Source organism: Contarinia nasturtii, unplaced genomic scaffold, assembly GCF_009176525.2.
Source record: "Contarinia nasturtii isolate CC-2019 unplaced genomic scaffold, AAFC_CNas_1.1 Cnas_scaffold_695, whole genome shotgun sequence".
Lineage (NCBI taxonomy): Eukaryota > Metazoa > Arthropoda > Insecta > Diptera > Cecidomyiidae > Contarinia > Contarinia nasturtii.
The window spans coordinates 11,732,055-11,756,531 of record NW_022198046.1 but is presented as its reverse complement, the minus strand read 5'-3'; positions in this window follow the sequence as shown (position 1 = coordinate 11,756,531).

Below are 24,477 nucleotides of genomic sequence, written 5' to 3'. Positions count from 1 at the left end.
ATTTTCATCGAGTTATATACCAAACGCAATATGTTTGCCATACGAGTATGACTGATGACATCTGCTTAATAGAGTAAAATGTGAGTTTTGCATGTGGCAAAGTATTGTGCACACAAATACAAACAACAACATATTCAAAGTCCTCTTGTTTTTTCGTTTCTTTTCGTCGCTGCAGATTGAATGGTTTTGGTGGCCAAATAACAGCCGATTGTGCTCGTTCTCAGCTTACATATTACATGCCATTGGATATCCCATCAGCGATGAAGCTTAGTTCCTTTTTTATGGTTTTTTTTTTCACTCTCTCAAATTTTGCATCAATGTGAATAAAAAAAAAGAAAGCATTTTATTTGATACGTTCTGGTCATGCATCATGTGTTGCAGAGATTGCAACCATGGTCAGTATCAATGTTGTTTATTTAGGTAACCAAATGTAGCCAAACACAAAGTACTTCAATGAAATTACACGATGAATGCGAAAAAAGGCACAGAAGTATAACGCACCGTCGCATTCAGAACGCAAACAGCAAAAGAGCGAGAGAAATAAAGAGGAAATCATTGAATCCATTGAAATGCAAGATAAACAAAATGCGAATGACTCATATCCACCGTTGACCGATTTTTAACCACAATAAACACATTTTGTGCGTTGAATGGGATCGAATTCCATTTATTGCGAATGTGTAAACGCCCGGTCGGGATATATTGAATTACCGTACAATTTTCGGCGTATCGCAATTCGCATATGAACAAAATAAAATAATTCTTTTGGTGTGTGTGTGTGCATTCGGACTGCTATTCAAGTCTAAATATATATATATTTTGAATTGGAGACAGACAGAGACACATTTGCGGTTAATCAATTACACGATTGTATTTATAATCATTATATTGTAAGTCGCATTTGAGTTTGTATGTCCCAGTGAATTCGTCACATGCATTCAATTGATATAATCAACGCGAGGTTTTTTTTCTTTATTACTTCGTCGTCTTTGTTTATATTTTCATTTCCCGTGTAATTCGCTCTTGTTTATTTTGCATTGATGACTCAATAAACAATAAACACACATTCACAATGTACGTGCGCGCATTTATACACATCAACAGACAGAAACTCAGCTGTGAATATGGAATTTATTGGGTTTTTTCTTCACACACAACAATGAAAGAATGCCAATTTAAAAATAAACCTTTTTGTTCCATGGAAGTGGATACAATATTTTTCTGGTGTTTCTGGTGAAGTAGATACAATTTCTCTGTTTTAATGGCTGTTTGTCTGCTATTCATACTAATATTATCATTATCCATTTAGAATTGAATATATACTATATCCGATGACGCTCGAGCAGACGAGTCGGTCGGTGGGTCGATCGATTGCTGCCAGCGATGATGATATCCCGTTTTCAATGCATGGGAAAAGAATCGATCGTGATATCGATTCATCATATTAGCAAATTTAACACCATATCGTCTCTATCGTTTCGCTGTATTCCAGTGAGTACATTACCATGTACAAAAAGTGAATGAGCCATTGTTCTTGACACCGGAATTGAATATTAGTGAATTGCGGTTAGACGAACAAAGATGTATGCTTTGTTTTCACTTCCATCCAATTTCGTACTCATTTTGTGGTCATTCCATTTGTTTGATTATTTCTTCGTATTTGGATTTTGTCGTTCGCATCCGTTTTCATTATACGCTCCTTTTTGCGATGTGTGTGTGATTTGTTTCAACATTTGATATACACAAGCGTTTCGCCAATGAATTCGTTTCGTTTCAACTCTCATCCATCGAATTTTGCAATGTTTTAACCTTATATGCTCTTTTTTTATCCGTTCTCTTCTGGATTGTGTCGAATGAAACTGCATTGTACACATTGTTGAACAATGATTGAACGACGAAATTGAATTATCAACGCTACGTGAGCGAGTTTGAGTGTGTGTGTGTACGCTTGTGTTTCAAATTTTGCCCTCTGAGTTCAATCCGTTCGTTGCTGAATTGTAAACTGTTTTAAATAAAATTGGGCCATATCATCATTTTCACCGGAGAGATTTTCCAGATTCAAGCTGGGAATTGCAAAATACTAATCTCGATAACTACGAATCAAGAGCGAATATAATGGGAATTTTCTTTCCAATAAAATAACAATTTTCAACGCGATGTAAAATGAGAAGTGGATGCACATCGCACACACAAATACATACATTCAAAATGCAATGAGAAAAGTGATATAGCTGCAGTAGATTGTGGCTGAGTGAGTGGCTCAATAACGAAACGATTAAATTGACTAGAGCTGTTGGAACGGTTTGAGATGTATGCGTAAAACAAGCCATAAAATTTACCATTTCATAATCAATCACGTTCAATTCGTTCGATTCGTTCACGTATTGCACTTGCAAGAAACATCTAATAGAACAACACGATGACGACGAACAAGAAAAATCTTCAATGGAGGAAAAGGGATTGACGGAGCAAGAGCATTTGAACTCAAATACAGTGTGAACATGATTTATATATTTCGGGTGAAATAGATCGAGTCGTTTCAAGTCAAAGGCAAGTGAATCATTGGAAGATAGTACTTGAAAATGCAATCAATTCGTCGATGCGAAATGTGGATCAGTGAAACTGTGATTTGTACAAAAGCATCATATTCCTTGATGACTAAAGTACATACCATATCGTAATTGATCACATACACACACATGCACGCATTTGCACAGTCACACACCAATTCGGATCCATGTCAAAATATGACAGCAGCAATGCAGCATAGATGATGCTAGTGAGTTCCACTGGTTGCATCGATATCAATATCTTGGCCAGTGATGCGATTGAAGCTGAAACAAATTTACCAATATCGACAATGGCAATTCGTATTAGAGAAATGTTCACGTTCGCTTGCTCGATATATACCTAATCGCATTGTAGAATTACTAATGGCTTCCATATTGGCTTCATTCACAAGTATCAGAGTCTTAAATTTTGTATTGTGCTCATAGCAGAGCTGACTGATAGAGTTCGCAAAAAATTTGCACACAAAAGTGAAAAAGACGGGCAAAAATACAGCGAAACAATAGAAATAAGACATAGAGCAGTAAACAGGTTTTCTTTCATCAATTCACAAGCAATTCTGAACTAGTATTATGGTGCATCCTATTGTGCAGAATTTATTTATTTTTTTACCTCCTCATACTCATTGTCATTCAGCTCACCTTATTGTGTCGTTCAGGAAAAAAGAGAATGAGTGAGAGACATTCCAATTCTCTATTATGATGCATTTGCGCGTTTATTTGCAGTTTTGTTCTTGGCAATTTCTCAATGTGCTATTTTTCTGAAATGATTCGAGCGATGAATTGGCAACGGCCAAAGAGTGAATGGTACCGGTGAGAATAAAGAAGAAGGAGAGAGGAAGGGAGCGATCGATAAAAAGACTGAAAATGTATAGAAAAAGCCACAACTAGCAATATAGCTACAACAAAAACAAAAAATAAATTTCACAAAACAATGACTCTCTATCCATGCCACGAAATTGAACGAATATAAGAATGAAATAGACGTAGAGAAAAAGGTATTAAATATCCTTTTGGATGAATAACGTGATCTATTTGTTCTCGTTTTCGAATTCGAAATGCGTTGTGTGTGTGCCTGAGCAGTGGATTTACAATCTGAAAATAAACGTGGCTTTGGCCGATTACAATGGCACAGTTTCACTTATGCTTCACCAAAGACAAATCGCACACAATCATTTGGCGTAATTATATACACACATAATGTGATTTTTTTTTCGTTGCCATTTCTCATTCGCATTCTATATTTTATTGTTGTGTGTGCGTGTTTTTTTCTTATTTAGTTCGGAAACTAGATGTGTGAACGGTGATAAGGCGGTGTAATGAAGAAAATACCAATGACAATGCTGTGTTGCTGATGTTGTAAATGACAAGTGGAAAAGAATACATTTTGAAATTGTTGTATCTGCTAAATACATTGAATATTCTTTTTAATGAATCCCACTTAACAAAGAGGATTAAACGTGGATTTTGAATTGTTTGATCCTAGGCGATACGATCCAATGGATTTTCTAGACAATTTATACGAACACTGACTGTGTGATGTGTGTGTGTGTATGTGTGTATCTTGTACTTGTGTGTACTTTTATATGCTCGCATCTATAAGTCTCAGTGGCACAGCAGAATGGTATTACTGTCTTTGAGGTTGATGCAGGGTTTAGAAAGCCAAAACACAAAGCGGCATAGTTTGGCATCTTCATTACATCCTCTATATTCAATACTGAATGTCAAACATAATCCCGACTTAATCACAATAATCGCATCGGTTGTTACAGTTACAACTACCAAAGAGCCAGTGTTAATTGTTAATTAGCCAGAAAACCGTTTTGATGATTTTTGCAATTTTTACATTTTCAACGAATTAACGTTGAATTTTGTTTGGGATTTTGAACTGATTAAATGCGACTCAAATCGTTCACTCATTATATAGAAAACAACTACTGTCATTTCCATCCGACGCATAATAGATTTTTTTTTCTATTCAGTGCGACAAAGAATTTGTCTCGTGCACTGTAGATCGTGAATGACATAAAAAAAATTAATTAAGTCGGTCGTTATCTGATGGAAATAAACGCATTTCCTGTTTTCGTCGAGGCGCTCGGAACAAACGAAATCCGATTAATGGCCACTGAGGCACAAACAATTTTCATTTCGATGTAATTTTATTTTGTTTACGCTCATCTCGCTCTCGCTCACTGTTTTTTCTTTTTTTAAATGACAAATGCACCAGCAATGCAACAATAAAATTTAATGTACATCGGCCGCCAAGAGTGAGCAAGAGGGAGAGAGAGAGCGAAAGAAAGAGGAAATAATGACTGAGCCGTTTAAGCAGTTGTATCACGAACTCAGAATGCATCGGAAGAGAAGAATAATCTTCGAAACAAAGAATAAAATAATGAATAAAACAAAACGCCGTCACTCATCTATGCATGCACCGCCACGAGTGCATTCAAATTTATTCAACGAACGAAAGACGAAAATTTGAATTTTGTCTGTCTCACAATTTTCACTAAGATTCGTTTCATTTCATTACTCGCCAGGAGTTTGTGCACCGAGAGACACAAACAAGTAACCAAAGACACACAGAGAGTGAGTAAACGAATTTTGATGAAAACAGCTGCCGTGTGTAGTAAATTTGGTATTATTTTCGGGCATTAAAAAAAGCCAATGCGGTGAAGCGAACACAATGAGAATACAACAATAAACTGGAAAAATTCCACCGACAATAATAATTACTTTAATTTTTATTTTTGTCTTGTCATCATTATACAGACATTTCTCTTTCTTCGATGTTTTTGGTGAGGAACTCATACACACATCCACCAAAATGCATCATAATAATCATTCAATCTCTTTTTCTCTTTTCCACTTTATGTTTATAAAATGAACATAAAAGAGCGAAGAAATGCAGTTAATAAAGTTTCATATAAACACTAATTCGGAGAGTTATGAATGAACGCAAACTAAAAGAAAATAAAGGCGATTTAATGTTACACACAGGATCACACTGTGTGAGCAGCAGCAGCCATTCATAAACATTTACGTTTTACATCGAACACGCAAAAATCGAGTGAAACTTTTGCAATTGTTTATCATATCAGTACTGTTTTCTTTCTAAAGATTTCCATGGCGCCTGCGAAAAAAAACTCTTCGATAAAAGTATACATTTATTATTTAACGAATCTTATCTTGGCTATACATTGCTCACAGCTCAGTTTAAATAACAAAAGAATTCCATACGATATGTACACATTTCAGCCCCTCGATTATTGCGAATTTTTTTCTCCTACTCACCAGATTGATTATAATTCCATTAAAAAATATCAAAAGCGAACCAAAAATAGCACGACGAGTAAAAGGAGAGAGAGAGAGAGAGAGAGAGAGAGAGAGAGCATAAAAAAATATTGTGAAAGAATCAAAAACTTTTCAAATAAAAACTCATTTTGTTGCTCGCTTCAATGGCCAAATGATTCGTGTGGCCCGATCTCAAAGAGTAAATCCACAACATTCACTCTTAAAACACTTTGAAAGCAAACGCAAATTTATGTGGCGGTCGATGGAGCTGTGAATATCGATACTGTGGAAAAAGGAAGCAAAAAGTAGACAAAGTTAATGAACAAAGAAGCCACATTAATCGTACATTTTAAGTTGATCAATAGGAGAATGCATTTTATGGATACCTGTGTGTATGTGTGATGCGAGAGATGTTTGGTTTTCATTTATTGCTTTCTCATTCGCTTCCCTTCCTCGACACTTTCATTCTCTTCCTCGATATATTATTATTGTCTACTGTACATCGAAACTCCAAATGAATTTAAGCGCAGAGCCGAACGATGTGAGGAGAAAAAAATATAAACACGGAGAGAAAATAACGAAACGGCAAAAGCCGAAAAATAAAAACATTTCATTGGAAACCGAAAATTGTGGAGTACAAAAAGGTGCGGACGAATGTATCAAGAGAGACAGAGAGAGAAAGAGCGAAAGAAAGAGAGAAAATATCACAAAATTACCAAAAGATGTATATGAATTTCGTCGTTGACGTCGCCGTGGTTTTTTTCTTAAATCGAAAAAGTTGTTGTTTGCCACAATCTCCTGTGTTTGGGTTTCTTGTCCGGTGTTTTTGTGTTTGTGTATGTGTTGAACAGTTGATCTCAGATATATTTAATCGATTTTTGGTGTTTTTTTCTCCGTTCGCTTATCTTTTTTTAACTTTGGCCACTCGAAAATTTATTGATCAATAAGCAATTTCAGTGACGATAAAAAAATATATACAAAATAAACAAGTCTGATACACAAATCATCGTGTAGAGAAACTTGAAGAAATGTTTTTAATTTGAACATTTTTTTCCATCTCGAAAGAATCTGAACTATGACAAAAATAACGAGAATATAATCCATTTTTAGTATCGTGGATGGTCGCAAATAATAACAATATTTTTTGTTGTGAAATTGATGCAAGCAGAAAGAGAGACTAGAAAGAAATTCCAACTTCTTCAGAATTTTAGCACCTCAATGATACAGCAACCGAACTCGACCAGACATGCTCAATGCATAAATGCATATCGAAGCAAAAGAGAGTGAATAGCAAAAACAGAGAGAAAAAAAATATATAAAGACATTGCTGCTTTGGAACAAGCATCACAAAAATTCAGCTCTGTTAAATGCAGTGGATGTGTTGTTGTTGTTGTTTTTGCTATCATATCGCTTTGCATCGACAGCGCGTTACAACAAGTGAAGAAGGGCAAAAAAAATGAAGCGAACAAGTACAGAAATACGTATATAAAGCGATTTATTTAAGTTCTTTGTTTGATTATGTTTTATGTTTTAGTATCCGGTCGGTCGGTCGGTGTAAAATGTGTGCAGTATATTGCGCATTGATGACTCAGGTATTTCTCGCATTCCTCTCTATGTATTGTTGTTTCTTACATTCTCTCTTTGTTTATGTTAATATCGTCGCTTGGTTAGTTCTTTCGGTGTTTTTTTCTTGCTCTTCTCCTTCTCGCACTGCTCCTATCTTTCGGTTCGTTTTCGATTTGGTTTGGTTTATCTTTGTTTTGGGTGCTGCACATTATTCAATGTTGATGATACGCACCAATACAAATAAAAAAATAAATAAAATCAACAGGCTCAAAACGTATTAGAAGAAAACATCCAACCCGCTTCGAATCGAGTGCAATGCAAACGGAATAAAGATAATAAAAAATCGAAATGGTCCAAATATGTATAGACAGAGCAGTTCATATAGCGAATGTATAAAAAGAGTAAAGTAACGATAAAAAAGTGAGAAATGCATCAAAATACGGGACTACACAGTATGCACACACACATATATAACAATTCCCATCTTATAACACCATCTCGATCTCTGAATTGGTGCGGCGCGACAACGGAACGAGCTTCGGTTTACAAATAAAATAACCGCACAAAAGAAAGAAGTTCAGAGAAAGAATACACTTGGAAAATGGAAAAAATGTGAGAAAGCAAACGACAAATATGAATCAGGAATTGAAGTTGAAATTTTTATAAATGCGCTTCGAAGTGCAGCACCAACAGGAACACACACATTCGGCTTGGTTTCATGATCACGAGGTATGCATTTCGGTGCTGCATCGCTGTACAATCGATTCCATTTATCTATATTGTTTGTTTGTCACATTCCGTGCATGTTTGAAAGTATGATACCTTCGGTCGTTGGAAGGAAAACGACTGTAAAGTGTTTATTAGCCTTTCCTTCTCGAAATCGTACTAATCAAACAATAAACATATTCTCTTTTTTTTGCGAAGTTAAATTTCTTCATTGAACAAATTCACACCCATTTATTGATTCATCTCATTTGGTATCGTTTTACGTGTAAAACGACCGGCTGTTCAAAGCGGTCAATTCGTTTACACTTTGCACAATAAATTCACTTGTATGCAAGTATTTTAACTCGCATTATTCCGGTTTAAAGCAGTACATCAGAAATGAAATAATAAACTTTAAAGAGATTTGAATTTGCACCGCTTCGATGGTTCTTTTAAAACACTTTTTTTTATTTCATCATGTGCCGCTCAATGAAGTTCATGTATATTGCATTATTTCATTTGATTTCATTGAGAGCGAACGAAGCGAGCGAAATGAAAGAAAAGAAAAACAGAATATATTCTTATGTCTCCCGTGTGGATGTGGTGCATGACAGCGAACAGTGGCATAAATTTCATTTGAAATTTTATGAATAGAACTTAGACGATTGCTATTTAGCATCAATTCATGAAAGATACACAACAACAACAACGACGACGACGATAGAAAAAATAAAGAAGATTTGCAACAGATTTCAAAATACCCGTTTCGCAGAACGATTCTGCATCCGATATAAAATTGAGTTGGAATTATGATTTTGCTAATGCCAGCCATGCCAATTCGCTTGAGATAGAAACGTTCACACGAAGCATTGGCCGGCTACTTGCTGATTAGAACCATAGCAACTCCCTATGGAATACACAATGGCAATATCGAAATTGCAACTTGGTCTCGGATAGAGCAGATAGTAAATCGCGTCGATAAAAAAAACACACACTAAAGAATAAGATGAAAAAGATGAAACATAGAGTGTACATTAAACGTATACAATAGCGCTTAAAATGAATCATACATTCTATATATGGTTGGTGTATTTATGTATGCCTGACCTGTGTTTCCATTTAAAATCGACAATAAATGTTCCCGTACATTGTGTGTGATACACCATGGTTCGAACAAGAAATGCAGCAAGTGAGTTGAGAAGAAATTGACAATCTAAGTAAAACGAATTACCACAGCAACTGTCTATATGCAGGAATACGAAAAGAAAAAAAAAACACACACAGAGAAACCAGCTTCCATGAAAAATGGATGAAGAGAGCGAGAAAAAAATTGTTTTAATTCCGAAGCGAAACGAAGCAAAGCCATACAACATATTTACGCTATGACATACACACAACACACACCGACCGGCAAATGTCATGGTTACTGAAAATGGTAGCGAAAAAGTACAAATGAACTCAAAGTTGTTTGTTGCGCGAGAGAGAGCACGCAAAACTACAGCGATACAGAGATAGAAAGAGAGAGAGAGAGATCCACACAGAATAGTAAATTGTGGATGCAGTAAGCAAACAAAACATATCGCTTAAATAGAATATGTTACCGTTTTCGTGTTGTACTCTGTTTGTTTGCATCGAATTTTGTGCATCTTAACATCTGTACGATGTCCAATGGGTCTGTTCACTTGAGTGCAATGTAAACAATGTCTAACGTCGAAATGCAAAGATGTACAGGTACACATACAATACACATTATGTATTACAAAGTGCTGCGGAAACAACCAACCGTAAGCCTTTCTTTTTACGTAAATACAACGCATTTTCAATTGTAAATGCGGCGCGTGTGTGTGTGTATGGCTTGCTTTCTCAAATTCAAGTTGTATATTTGAAAATTATTAGAGCGAAAAATAAACCGAAATGCATTTGAAGATGCGCTTTTTCTGTCTTCATTGTTATTGTCATCATTGTCGTCGTTCAAATATACATTTAAGTATGTGCATTGTGCACTATTTTGTGAATTTAAATAAAGAGCAACAGCATACCACACAACGACTCACATGCATAATATGCATACCATTTATTTAACAATGTACTCAACTCAACATTTACTAAGTGACATCTATTTTGTAGACGATGGCATTCCCCCCCAATCTCAATTAAACGGTTTCAATTCATGTTTGCCAACACTTTTCGACAAATATTATCACAATTCACTTTTTTATATTCAATATAACTATATATAACTTTTTTTGTTGTTATTTTCGAAATTCAGAATGGGAGGGAACCATATTTGGTGTCATCGGGTTTCATGGATGTCGCAAAAAGTGATAGACCATCACGTTTGGCATGGTATTGAGTTTGTTGTTGCAATTTGAATGTTCAACAAATTGTTATTATGAATGGTTTTGAAAAATTAGTACAAAAACTGTTATCGCTAAATGTCATCTAGTAAATGGCAATTAAAATGGTTATCTGTTTTTTTTAACTACAGCTGTTCAACGAAATACTTGAAAGGGCAATATTTGAATTCCACTCATGAAAATCAACTAATTGACGAGAGAAAAAAAAACCATCGAAATAGGTTTATATTTTTTTCCACTTGACATGGAAAAATATTTCGGCATCGTGGAGAATCAATTATCTATTTCTTCGAAGTCAATAATAATAATAATTTTTTTTCTTGTCCTCCTTCGTTTTGGGTCGGTGACATGAGAGCATAAAAAATTATCATAAACTCTGGAAATGTGCTTTATTTCGACTTCATCATAGTAGAAAGCATGAAAAAGAGGCATTTATCTAAATAATACGATTGCCTTTCATCATTCACCAAACCGACGAACATAAATGTTGTTTACAACACACACACAGCCGGTTTTGTCTTTGCATTTAAATTGTGGTTGACTGTTTCATGTCGGTTCGCATGTTTTCAGTAAATTTATGAATGAAACGCCGGAGAAAAAGATAGAGAAAAGTATTAAGCAAACATCGAATCAAATTTCTTGGCGTTTCGGTGCGTTTATAAATATATTCTCTTTTTCATAATAAAAAAAGAGACATGCACACACACACTCATGTGGTTATGTGACGATTGACGAGACTATAAAGTCTATGTACAGGAAGTACTTGAATGTGAATACTAAGAAGTCGGCGGAGGAGAAATTGTTGTCCAACTATGAATGAAATAAAAAAAAAATTATAATCACCAATGAGATATGCCAACGTAATGAGAATGGCACCCACAAGTCGTATACACTTGGAAAGTAAACATTACTAACAAGATTTCGATTCATTCATGCAATGTAATTTCATGCGATTGCTTGACAATCTTTTTTCCTCTTTACCTTCTACCTCCGCACCGCACGACGTGCAATGGACGCACACGGCGATGATGATGTGAAGTGGCTGCTTTCAGTAGAAATATAGAAAAATTAAAAGAAGAAAAAAAAATTCTTGAAACTTGTACAAATTAAAGGCCAATTGAATAAAAAAAAGAAATACGGAGAAAGAGCTCACGTAAGCCATTTGAATAAAAAAAATATGACTAATATGAAAAAATTTCTATTGCCGATGCAGACAAAAAGAAATGACTGATAAAAATGGCATGAATGAGCAAAACATTGAAAATTCTCTCACGAAGTAAATTGGCCCCTCGAAACATGTAGGCTTTTTGTGGCCATCATCAATGTATGATTTCATTTCACACATTAAATGTACTCGAAACTAAGTTTATGAAAAAAAAAACATAGAGGCTACACAGTTCATGGTGAACAATTTATATCATGTTATACAAAATATTATTCCAATTCATTTTGCCATGAAAACCCGTTCATTTTATACTGGAAAAAAGTCTTTTGCGAGAGAGTTTTTTTAATAGAAAAACACCATTGAATGAAAAAGCCATTTTATTGACTTTTATCGCATAGTTTTTGCGATTTTTTTTTTCGCTACTTCTTTTTTATTTAGCAGCTCTGCATATATTGTTTACTACTCATGTTGTTGCTCAATTTTCTGCTGTGCACTTAGATTTGGATGTATGTATGTGTTTTGTATTTGTACAATGTTTCGGTGGGTCGATGAATTGGTCGATTTTACTTGATGTTCGAAATATCTACTGGTACATTATACTGCAATCGATTTACGTTTCTTTCATTATTTCTTGCTTTCAATTTTTCGCGTTTTGTTTTTTTTTTTTTTTTGTAGAAAACTATGTTGCGTGCCTCAATTTAAACACTTTTCATTTGGAATTTTCATTTCGTCCCAATGGAGCTGTTGAAAGTGTATATTTTGACTGGTGGTGTTGATGTGCTGCCGTTGCCGTTGCCGCCATCATTTTGCCCGATTATTTTTCATATTTTCCGCTTGATCGTTGGCATTGTTTTGTCTGTGCATATTTTTCTTTCGTGCTGTTGTTTATTTAGCACGTTCGCCTGAAATTTGGCCGGAAACATACTGTACGGCATGCATCATGCAAACGCGAAAATTATGATGAAATTCTCTGCCATTTCTTGTGAGCATTTGTGTGTGTGTGTGTTTTTTTCAGCATACATTGTAACATGAGAAATCAAAACGTTTCATACAAAGTATGTGAAAGGTATAGTGCGGTGTTGGCATGAGCTCAGGTTCCCGAATAAAATTGATAGAAATAGAATTTGTTTTGAAATTTGTTTCTTACAACAGTTTTTTTTTGTTCATTTTCGCTCACATGTAAATGCAATCTTTGCGTTTATTTTCAATTCGTAAACAACATTAAATTTAAAGAAGATAAAACACCAAGTATGAACTAAGTACTGATACAGTTCGCAGAAGACGAGAGTATTTACAGTTTATCATTTGCTTCGTTTGCTTTGTTCGCATTTTCTCTCGGTTTCTTTGCGACTTATTTGCATGTTTGCGGATGCCTACAGCCTACACACAAAATAATCATAGACGAAGTAAAATGTGGACGTAATTTAAGTAAACAGATTGAAATAGGAGGGCATACCATACTTATCGACAACCACGTTAGCATCGGATATTGTTTCAAATCAGAATGTTTTCTCTTATTAAAAGTCTGAAAAAAATAAATATATTCACCATTGGTGACCGTTGTATCGTTTAAATGAGTACTTTTGCATCGAATGAAATTGGAACATTCGATCAAAATACTTCTTAGAAAGAATTTAAAAACATTTTGATTATTCACTAACAAAGGCGGCAGCTTAATTGATCGATTTCTATTGAAATGCACTTGTTTCCATAACGATCGAATGACGCACGTAAAATGCATTCATTTCGGAATAAAAAAGTAATTATAGCGGTTTGGTCTAATGGTTTTGCTCATTTTTTGACCGGATTATTTTTTGATGCAAAAACATTTTTCTTGTTTGTCAATATATTTACATGTTAATGAAGGTAATCAAAGCCAAAAAACACTCAACAAATATTGCTAATTAGCAGTCGCGACGGCGATGTTATCTGTTGTTTGTTTGAATATGTGTGTGTGTGCGAGTGTATTTTGACTTGAAATTACTTTTTGCGTATATATGATACATCCAAGAATCTTTCGTTTGATTTTTGCCCGGACACGGATGAGGTCTTTAAAATTAATGAGGATATCCAAACCGTTGGAAAACATCGTGTAATTTAGTTAACAAACGCTCGATTCAATGACAAATGTTAGATTCATGCGAATTACAAAGAGTTTTATTGACTAACGCTTCGCGCACAAATGTTTTTCTCAATTGCTTTTCTCACGAGGAGTATCTCTCTCCGTCCCACTCTCTCTCGCTCTCTCTCTATCTATCTTTCCAAATGCCACTTTTTCGGAATGCTGGCCCCGAAAAAAGTTCAGCTCGATTTTTTTTTTGAAGAATGAAATGGCCGGTGATGGTGGTTCTAATGATTTAATTTAAATGCAGAAAATACGATTTACTTTATTTTCATTGCGTTCGTTGTTCAATTGCTGCGTTATGGGCTTATATATACATATTTGTTTGTGGAGATATAATGATGGCAACGGCATATATTGGCATACTGGTTGGACTTTTTGTTTCAGTCTATGCCTTTTCTATGCTACAACGGAGTTAAGTGATGATTTAAATTCATAAGACCGTATTACAATGTCGATTGAATATTCCATTATATATCAAATACACTTTGTGCACACACACACACAAACTAAGTAAAGACAATGGTTCCCTCTGCAAATGGGGCAGTGGCTGTGTCTTGAATTGCTCTCCTTTTTTGAATTCGAGTGTGATTCGATCGTTGTCATTGTCCGATGAAATGCACATCAACTTTCTTTTGTTTTTGCCGACACTCCAGCTCCACGAAACTAAGAAAGTATTTCATCGAATTTTGTATTAAAACTTGCTTTCTTCAGATTTATTCTCGAGCACCGTGAACACACCTTGAAACATTTTTCATTAATCGGTTTTATCTTTATATACACATATATACCGGGATTTGCTGCTTGCCTTCACTCATCCTACTGACAACCATTCCAAAAACAACAATAACACTGGCCCCAAATCAGTTGAATTTCATTAGACTTGAATCTCTTCCGACGATTTCAATTTAATATGCATCTTTCACCGATTCCCACTTTTTCCAACATAAATTGCTCGAATAAAATCTTCCAACACACACACACACACACACACAAAATATCGTTGAATGGACGACAAAATGCGTCGTCGTCGTCATCGTCTTCGTTGTGATGGCTGTAGTAGAAAGTCATGTCATACTTCAAGTCGCTATTATTCTTATCGGCAATCATCGCATTGTTCTGCCATAGCATCGTCTGCACTTCATGTGCTTGAATAATGCACCATCGCGTTTTCCATACGCGATGTGATTCAATGATAATACATATAAAATTCAATGCTTCAAAATTAACCAAGAGAGAAATTCGTCTACATCTTTGCCGAACGATTTGTGTACAGCGTAGAAGTTGGTTTGCGTGCCGGTTTTGTGATGCGCACGGAAATGATTGTGCCTTCATCCAAATGGAATGGAATTTATTTTGTTATATATTTACAATTGCAAATGGCCATTTTTCACTTGGAGATTATTTATTAAGCGAGTTATACTCGAAAATTAAACTATATTATCAACATTTCAATCGCAATATATACATCCTGGTTTAATCGGATTTATTGTTGAAAATAATTGTATGCAAATAGAGTGTATTTGTAAATTAAAAATTGACAATGAAAAATCAACATCAACACACAAACAAAACCATGGTGCTGATCAGTAGATTAAAGCAACCTGCGTTTATGAATAAAAGAGAATTTACTTCAAATGATGAATTAAAATTCTTTCGGTTCTCATCTGGGAGCGAATGCTCAATGTTAAATAGTGTGTATGTCGTGCGAGAATATTTCAATCGGATTTAACAACAGACCATGATTATTATATAATTTGTAACTATTGTAAACTTTATTCGGTGATGGAATTCAGAGCGTAGGTGTGCGAATTATGTTTTTTTTTTCTTTCGATCGTGTTCATGGATTATGATACACAATTTTAAGGTGTTGATGATGATTTTCCCAGGGCGATATTTGTTTTGAATTACGGGGCGTTAATCATTCAGACAGTGGACTATGTTTGATGATCATAATGCACAATACAAATTTCGTATATCCCAAGCGGTATTTCGGTTTTAGTTTTCACCTTAATCACGTAATATCATCATGACGCCAATGTCATTTCCAAAACTTTTCGTCCCATTAACACATGTTGAAATGTATGCGCGACAGACAGAGTTTAAAACAAAAATGTTGTACATGAATTTAGATAAAACGTGCTGCGCGCATACAAATTCTTTCAATATTTGAATATATATGTATCGAACGAGTCGAAATGGGCCAGGAAAATGACTAACCTTCGGCGTCTTTACACTTAACAAGAGTTGTCGGTCGATGTGTACACATGTGTGCGTTTTTTGTTGTTGTTGAAAAAAGGACTGCATACTATCACGTACTCTTTTTCCGGCAACACAGCGGTATCGCAACCTATTCAAAGACATATTGTCATCGGTCAAATGTACAACAGACATCTGTGGACATTTCTGTTTCTTACTCATACCCAAATTCGGTTGAATTTTTTACATATATTGACATTTTCAAACTAACTCAATTCAACGAGAACAAAATTTAAATGGAACAATTTGCATTTCGTTCAAATTGTGCATGTCATTTGTTGAAAACAATTCCTAGGGTAATTCATAATTTACGAGACTTTTAAAGATATTTTCACAATTGAAGAATAAAATAAATCCATTATGTAGTATTGATAATGCATTTCAATTAAATCTATGTTTTTCTGGTACATGAATAAGAACAATGTTATGCAAACTCGAAATAAAAGTTAGATCAAATGACAATTCTTCAATGTAGGACAAATTTGTTATAAATCAGTGTATCTAGTGTATAATCCGTGTTACCGCTCTTCGTTTGGTTAGCGCACACGGGTGTGAGTCACACCCACAAAGTATGATACGGAGTCAGCAAACCACATGACCGCATTGCTAATTTATATTGCTAATTGAAATTGTTCAGAGTTTGTGATTTTTTTTAAATCCTTTTTTTAACATAAAATCGGTTGTATAGTAGCAATTTAATTTTTAACCGATGAAAAATCGTTTTTAATGCCGTTTTGGTTGATTTTTCATGCTTCATAGATAATGATATGTGGAATTCCAACAGATTGGTCGGAAATTAAAATTGTGGTGGACGAGGGCGTATTGTATATATGAACTTTATCAGAGATAGAGAGAGAGAGAGAGAGAGGTTGTTGTTTGAAAGAGATCAAAAGGTCAATTGCATTATTATATTTCATTTTTTATTTGTTTTTTGAAGTTTATACATTGGAAAAAAACCATTGAAAGCACAAGAAAAAACCGGAAAAATCAATTAGAGTCAATTAAACGCATTTTTTTCCGTTGTAATCGTATCATACTTGATCAAGATGGAAATTTAAGGGGAGAAAGTGTTAATTAAAAAAAGTCTAGGGGGTATGCCAATGGGGTAGACATGATTAAAAGATTCGTTGTAATTCATTTGTGATTTGAATGATTTGAATCTATTTGACAAGTGACTTTACAATACTAAAACAAAGCATAAAATTCTATATCAATATTTGTTTTTTTAAGCAAGCAAAAACCTTTTTTTAATCAAAAAAATCAAGTATATTTCGTTTATAGATAAAACACATTTCGAAAATATTAAATCTCTTTGTATTTTTATTCTTTAACTTGATATTTTTTTTTATATAACATGCATGCAAACATCGATAGTCAACTTCACTGTAAAGTGTCACACGAGCTGTCAAGCGGTGATTTGAAATGATTCGAAAAAATTCAAAATGATTTGAAATATTTATAATTTACTCGCAATAATTTAAAGAGATTTATTTTTTTCGTATAGATTTGTTCTTTTGGATTGCGTGTCTACTCCCCAGGGGTATGCAAATAATCCGTTCCATGTAAAAAAACCATTTTGGAAAAAAAAATTAAAGTGGGTTTTTCATTTTGCTCCGAACAAAATTACGGGAGCGGGAGAGTCCGCCTCAGAAATCCTTAGCAAATCGAAAAAAATTTCCTATCGTCAAAAACCCAAACAAATTCTAATAAAAGAATTCTTTGAAAATTGGGGGAGTATCACTTTGTCGGGGGATGGCAATTGAAACCTCCTAGAGCGCTGCTGATCAAGTATTCAAGTATTTGGGGATATTCAGAATAACAATAATCTCCTGTCACTTTCCGATTTGGTCCCAATTATTTGTTCAGCCAATTAAAAAGTCTTGTCGCAATGTATGTTGTATGGACGTGCTACCGAATGTCCTCTTGAAAATTTGTCTCCACTTGACAGATTCATATAAATAAAGAATGAAAACAAACGAGGCGGTGAATCGTGACGTTCATCATTTTGTATTCAATTTCTCCATGGAGGATTATTAGTTGATGTGTGTACGCATTAATTGAGGTAGCAATAAATTAAATCGTGAGTTACAATTAAATACGATTTATGAATACACTTTACCCATTTCATTTGCATAAAATTCAACGGCGCACTTGCCACTGTCTCATCGTCATCATTATCAACAGCACCTTTTATTTTCGTCTTATGTTCGATTTGCCTCTCTGTGCAGATGACAGTTGTGCAGTTTACAAGCACAATGCCATGTCACATTTCATTAAAGTGTGTGTGCGTGTGCGCGTGCATGAACGTTAACATTCAATTCGTTTGGGAGCTTATTTTATCGTCTTGAGACGTTCGTGCATCATGTGCCAATGAAACGATATATTTTATTCGTCTAGGTTACGAATAAATCGAAGGCGTTAATATTCTAAACCGTATTGTCTATCAATAAATCCCACAATGAAACCATTCCCTACACAATAAATGCGAATGCGACTCATTCATGGTTCATAAATGAAATTGTCATATGCAGTGTGCAGTCAACCAACAACAATTACGATAATCACAAAAATTATGCTCAAAAGCCGAAATAAAAGAGAAAATTATGATAATTTTTTTTCGGACACAAAACATTGGTTCGGGCTACGAATCGCGTCATCATGTATTCTTCCAAATTTCGTCGGCGTCGGTCTTCATAATAAATGGCAGCGGCAATATCTATCAAAAACGATAATCTTTAGTAAGCCATAAATCGTGGTATCGTGGGTCTGAGTCTGAGCTCTTTGATTCTTATTTCGCCCATATCTTCAACAACTGAACCATTTAATTGTAATTTAAACAGGTGTATTATGTAAATTGCCGTCATTCATGCATTACAATGTCCATATAGTTGAAATGTTTTCAACGCGCTTACAACGCATTTGAAGCGATTATGTTGGTTGTATTCTCCATTATCGCCCATGTTAACGATGGCAAGCTTCGTGGTTTCTCATCAATGACTTCGATTTAGTTAGATAGAAAAGTCGTTAGTTCGCCGTATCGAAGAGCAACACGATGTAATTGACTATATTATTGATAGAAAAAAATAAACCGATCACATTGTTACAAAAGAAGAACCACATAGCATCGGTCCGAATTCTGTATAATTCGACGCAGACATCTTATCATAATATTTTCATTTAAAAAAATCGTTAATTGAAATTAAATTTTATAAATTTTCATTTGATAGACGAGAATCGGGTGGTTCGTTTTCACTTTATCTAAGTTTGTCATCGCATGCTGTGTCCACTATCTATATCCAATATAAATTATTAATTTATTGATCAATTGAGTTTAGTGTAATGGTCTTAATTAATATTTTAAATATGAATATCAAATTAGGTTGTCTTTTAATAATTCTAGGTAAATTAGAATGAAATAGTGTTTTGGAGCCATTGACCATGGTGAAGCCGAGACAAAGCAGCCGTAGAATGGTTATGTTTTGAAAGGTACCATATGTGTATATCGTTATGCCATGTTAACAGTCATCCATGAATTAAAAATGAGACACTTAACGAAATCAACGCTCGCACAGTGAATGAAACGAAGTGGAATCAAGTAGAGCGTTGAATATCCATTGTGACTATATGAGGCTTATTACAATTTGCTCGCACGAAGAAACTAAACATATGAAAAATCAGGTGATACACTCAGATGATGTTTAATAAGAGCAAAAAAATTCAAAAAATTAGAGCTCAATCACAAAAAAAAACGAGATGGAAACGGTATTTTCAAAGAAGAATGTCTGCGTATGGAAACGGTTAAGCGAAGCATAGAAAATTTAGAAACAAACCAGCGTGCAAGTATAAACATAATTTACTTGGCACAATTACATGAGCAACGTGATAAATTATTTCGATTTGTGCAAAAGAGTTGGAGAACGAAACATATCGAAATTATCTATTTTGACACGCGAAAATAAAGAAGATGAAAAAAACAAGCATTTTTCTCGCTTTGTTGAAAAAAAAACAATTCTCGTTACTCTCCGCTGATGTGTTCCACTTCGGTGAAACATACATGAAAAAAAAGATACCATTACGGTGATGATTTGGAAGTGGTGCTAAAATTGACACCCAAATCGGGCGATGTGTTTGAAGTTTGATATTTTTTTAAGTATTTCGACTCCGGCGACCGGGAAACACACCTCTATACCTCTGCCGTATTTCTTTATTCATTTCATTGAAGCGCAATCTGCTTACCGACCACCGAATATCCCATTCAACGTGTATGGTTTCGCTACTTTATTTTCTCTCTCTTCCTCCGAGAGTCTCTTAAGTAAGTTAACACTCTTTTATATTCGTTTAATGTAAAATAACTTGTTTGATATCAAACTGCATCTAATAAATGGTGACACTGATGCCTTTAAATTACGAAATATATATATATAAATTTCTACATGGGTTGATTTTTCCGCCCATTTGATTGTGCTGAGCGCGCATTTTGTCGCTCTTCGTGAACATACGATGATTGCACGCGATCAAATTGGACCGGATGTTGGTTGTTGTTGATAATAAAATGCATTCAAATCTAAATTATTTGTTTGAGCACTCATTTTAGAGTGCATTTCACGCGACGTCTGCAACATCCATTGTCGCTTTCTAAATTGATCACTTAAAATGTCTCTGAACATTATGTGCAAATGTAAGATGTGCGTTGCAAAACCAGAATGCTAAAATGACAATGCAACGAAATACAGATAATGTCTGCAAAAAAAAAAAAACGGAAATTTAATTAATTGAGACGAGAGATAAATGAAAATGTCGACAAGAATAGTGTGGTATTCGCATCGTAACGATGTTCACAAGAGATAGACAGAGAGAGAAAGAGAAAGAGATATAGCCATTCTAAAACAAGCAAGGGAGTCAGATCAAAGTGTGTTGGTCTTTCATTTATCGCACAAGTGGATTCGGAATATGGTAATTCATCAGTCATGGTTTCCATGGTCGCCGGTATCGTTTCGATTGTTTCGTACACATTTTTTCACGTTGCGACCAACCATCCACGTACCTAGTATTATCGTGTTTCACGTTGTTATATCTGATAATTTTCAATTTAATTAGGTTAAACAGCAGGGTAAATTATCACAGAATCGCACTACGCGAACCAACGAAGAGAAAAAAACTGGATAGAAAATAAAAGAAATCGTGAGGATGCGTGCGCTCTCAAATCTCTCTTCCTATTTATCTTATATATGCCCACTCGTTGTGCGCTCTCCAACCGAGAGAAAAAACGGCAACAACAATATTACCGAGTGTGTTCATAGCATACTAAAGGTTCCGCACGAAAATAAAATGGACACACAGCAGAGAAGAAAAAAACAATAGAATCGTTTATCCAGGGAGGGCATCAAACAAACGATGCGACAGGATATAGAAAAATGAATTGTAACAGTCAATCCGCACGTAACAAAACAAAGATCGAGAGAGAAAAAAATGCACACAAGAAAAAGAACACATATTTCTAATTCATAAATGAAATTTTGAACAATGGCAAATAGATATAGAGCGTAGTATTGCAAGAAGCACGAATGTGCACGCAACACCTATGAATGAATGAGTAGGAAGGGAGACGGAGTGGCAGAGAAGAAGATGACAAACGTTCAACAAAACAACGAGAGAGATGAAAAAATATATATATATGAATGAATTGAATCAAAGCAAGGTGATTCATTACCCACTATGTCACTTCCGTTGCTATTTCTACGCATTTTATCTTCAATGCATTCAAACATTTGTCGTTTCAAACTCTCTGGCTCTTTCATGACCAGAACGGCTGTTTTTGCGCATCGTCTTCCAAACACAATCTTCACGCACATTTAATAAGAAAAAAAAATAACAAGGACACTTGGACTCGGTCGTAACCGAAAATCATTTCTCATTTTTGTTGTACATTTTTCGTCCTTTTTCATTCGGTCTGTTTATCTCTGTCGCTTTCGTATACGTGTGAATGTACGCATGATGTATGTATATTTGTTTTGTGTTTTGTGTGTTTTTATCCTGCTATGTTTGCACCTCTGCCTAGATACTGCCGCTCGTGGATTATCAACAGAAATGGATAGAGCCGAAACGAAGTAATCTGTCTTCACAATGAAGCTGTGAAGAATAAGAAATAAAAACTCATTCTCTCGATCTCTCTTTTCTCCCTTAAATGTTTCGATTGATTTTGTGCACTGTAATGTGATTTGAAACTGTTGCCGAGCTCGATACACACGTTCAGTCCTGTTGACACTTGTATGAATGAATGCGTAAAATGTTGCCGATTTCTTTGCAAAATACATTGTTTTTCGTCCGAAATTCGTATGCGCCAAATGCAAACATGACATTGCTTTCTGGCTTGAGTTTATTTCTGATTCGATTGCGACTATAACAATGACGAAAGCAAAAAAAAAAACATCAATAAAAATAAATGTGTCAAGCAAACCATAGTACTTTGAATAGATCGTCCGAACAATTATCACAGATTCCAATTTTATGACCATAAAAACGTTGTTATGCATGAACAGACGAAATATCATCATCGTTATAAAAATGTCGCATGCTTTTATACTTGTTTAATTACTGAAGACAAAGGACATATTTTACCATGGATTTGATTAAGCTGAAGCAATGTAATTACACAAATTGTTGTAAATCTCCTCTGTTTTCACCACCATCTGATTTTTTTTTGCTCCATCTCGCCTTTGCTTGCCATTCTAAGAAATCGCACCACAGCCGAATGAAATAAAAAAAATAATAATCAACCAATTACAGTGGAAGGACGTAAACAAATTCATGGAAAATGCCATCTGCAAGTGACATGTTTTTCTTTCTGTTTACTTTGTTACTTGGCTTGAATTCATCACTTTTATTCTTGAGTAAATTAAAAGAACTCTCGCACCATTTTACGTATTAAAAAAAAACGTTTACATTGAGTTGGTCGTCTTTATTCTCCACTTGCAAATCCAGAGTTTCGGTCGATTCGAAAATTTGTCTATTTCTTTCTCCATTGTTATGTGCTCATTCACCAAGTCTCCGGATTATACATTTCCATAATTTTTTCTATATTTTCCGTACATTTTGGTGAAGAAGAAGTAAAATAACAATAATATTTTCCCTTTCCCTTAGCGACATTCATTGTGCCATTGCATCGATATTTATTTATTTTTTTAAATCCACAGATCATTTTGTTCTCACACCATTCGAAATAAAAGAAATTTCGTTTCCCTGCATTTGTATTTATATTTTTTTCCACTCAATTGTCTAACTCATTGAATACCAATCGGACCCATTTGTAACCTACACACACGTTTGTGATATTATTATTTTGGAAAATCCCAATAAACCATTTTAATTTTTGAAATGGAAAGAGAACGAAAGAGACGGAGGTGAGAGAGAGAGGGAGAGAAACAAAGAGAAAAAGTCCTACAAAGCAAAATAAATGTTATTTTAAGCCGAATTATTGTTAAAAATGCGTTTTTCGATCATAAAAATGGTATAAGGATTTTAGTTCATGTCGGCATTGCACACACACAAAATATGAATGTTACATATGAATGAAAAGTACCGAGAGAAACACACCGAAAAAGAAGAAACAAAAAAATGGTCTCTATATCAGTCCCTGAAATTGGTGTTTATATTTATAGATTGCAATCGGAGCCCATGTAAACGGTTCAGTGCAAAGCATACGAACCAAAAAGATTAAAACATATTGGCCTGACTTATCTCCGATAATGTGTGTATGGTTTTTTTGTGTGTTCGTTTTTTTCTAGCTCTCACAAGGATTTCGTTGTCGAATGTTTTTCTTGTTTATAGTTTTAAAATTAAACACACATCTGTGTGCAATGGAAAAAGAACAAAACATTTGGCAGAAATAATAAAAAAAAACGAAACAAGAAATTCAGTTTACTAAATAAACAGATTGTAAAGATTTTATTTTAAAGTCAGAAAATTGCATTTTGTCAGCCGAGTATGTCACAGATTTCGCAAGAAAAATCGAGTCGACGCTACGAATGTACTGTGAAATGTAGTTTCTATATCAGAAATTCAAAAATAAAGAGGCACACAACGTAGCTGCCAAAGAACCATGCATTTCTCCTTTGTGCAATGAACTCAGTTCATTCTGAAGGGGAATGTGATGTGTGCGATTGGTAGCGCAATGAACATATACAGAAAACTGGTAACCATCGCACGTATTTTGAAAATGAGTCATTTGAACGTCGAGACATTTCAATGAAGAAATGAATGAAAAAACACTAATTTCATTAAAACATCTGGTGCGCAGATGCGGCCGATGAATGGTATTTTCCCCTGCTGCTTGTGTGCAGCTCATTGCATGAGAAACCGTACGTGCCACACACACATACACATCAACATTTTCGAATGTTGTACGACACGAGCGATGAATTTTCAATATATTTTTAACAGTGTACA